Here is a 1,641-nt window from a genome sequence, read left to right as displayed (position 1 = left end):
GTGCCATGGTGGCAAAGGCTAATGGTACCCTGGGCTGCATTAGGAGGAGTGTTGCCAGCAGGTCGAGGGAGGTGATCCTTCCCCTCTATTCAGCACTGGTGAGGCCACACCTGGAGTGCTGTGTCCAGTTCTGGGCTTCCCAATACAAGAGAGACAGGGACATACTGGAGAGAGTCCAGGGAAGGGTCACAAAGATGAGTAAGGGACTGGAGCATCTCTTCTATGAGGAAAGGCTGAGGGAGCTGGGCTTGTTCAGCCTGAAGAAGAGAAGACTGAGAGGGGACCTCATCAACATATACAAATATCTTAAGGGTGGATGTCATGAGGACAGAGCCAGACTCTTCTCAGTGGTGCCCAGCAACAGGACAGGGGGCAATGGGCACAAACTGAAACATATGAGGTTTCAGTTGAATATGAAGAAAAACTTCTTTGAGGGTGACAGAGCACTGGAACAGGCTGCCCAGGGGTGTTGTAGAGTCTCCTTCCCTGGAGATATTCAAAGCCCATCTGGACGAAGTCCTGTGTAACATGCTCTAGGAGAACCTGCTTTAGCAGGGGGGTTGGACTGGATGATCCCCAGAGGTCCCTTCCAACCCTTGCCATTCTGTGATTCTGTGATTCCTCCGACCAAGGCCCGCTTTTGGAGGCTGTGGTGCGAGCGATTAATCTGCCAGATCCCGGTCTAAATGACCACGTGCATATTTCGACACCTGCCTAAGTGTCCCTTTGCTGCCCGAGTCATCCTGTTCAACCCATAGCCAAGCACAGGGTGTTTGCCACATGGGAGTTGCATGGGCAAGCCTGCCTACTGGGAGCATGGGCTTAGCCATTCTCCTCTCAACAGCCTTAGCATAATTGCTTGCTTAAGTAATGGTTTTCCTTGGAAATTTCCTCTTTCTAATGTTGTTGTTGTTACTTTTGGGGCAATGTTTAGGAGTAAAAGTGGCCCAGAGGGTAAGGAGTACAAGGAATAAAAAGATTGTAAGCCATATTCCTTCTTTTTCAGGTCTCATCCTTAGAGAAGGGAGAGCAGAATCTCTCCTTAGGGAGAAGGATGAGAATGCCATGAATACTTAGAATAGTAGAGTTATGCATAAATAAAAGACATTTTCTTTTTAGGGGTGGTCCATTACATTAAGAGATACCAAAGGGTGGGTTGGTTTACATATTGTAATGGTTAGAGTAGAATAATGAGAATAGGGAGTCTGGTCGTGCCTCTGGCAGACATCTGCTGCCTACTTTAAAGAGAGACACTTAAACTGGGGTGAGATTTCTTGCTTCTCTGAGATCCTTCCCCAGACGGGGCGCAGCACCGGCAGCAGCAGCGGGGGCACGTCCTGCTCCACGCCGCCCTGCTGCCTGCCCTACGCCGTGCCTAATGCCATGGACCCACGCCAAGGGACGGGCGGTCAACTTGCTCGTCACGCCCAGCCAGTCCCCGTCTCCTTTGTTAATACAGCTGGGTGTTGGCTTTTATTTGGATGTTAAGTGCTGTAAGAGGCTGAGCCTGTCATCTCATTTCATGTCAAATGGCCAATGTGGGGCAATTCCTAATGTTTCATTGTGATTCCTGCATTCTTGGTGCTTTTCTTCTGAAATTTTCAGCTGCATTTGTTTAAGAAAATGTTTATTTCTAGTTTT

At 48.9% G+C, this 1,641-nt stretch overlaps 1 protein-coding gene across 1 annotated transcript in view; it reads right to left on the bottom strand.

Annotated features, from left to right (window-relative positions):
* The window catches only part of MANSC1 (MANSC domain containing 1), a 9,630-nt gene that overhangs the window by 6,204 nt on the left and 1,785 nt on the right, over nt 1-1,641 (bottom strand). The window lies entirely within an intron of this gene.

This window comes from Egretta garzetta, unplaced genomic scaffold (assembly GCF_000687185.1).
Source record: "Egretta garzetta isolate BGI_Z169 unplaced genomic scaffold, ASM68718v1 scaffold293, whole genome shotgun sequence".
Classification (NCBI taxonomy): domain Eukaryota; kingdom Metazoa; phylum Chordata; class Aves; order Pelecaniformes; family Ardeidae; genus Egretta; species Egretta garzetta.
Note: the sequence above shows the minus strand (reverse complement) of the source record. Positions and strands in the feature narration are given on the sequence as shown.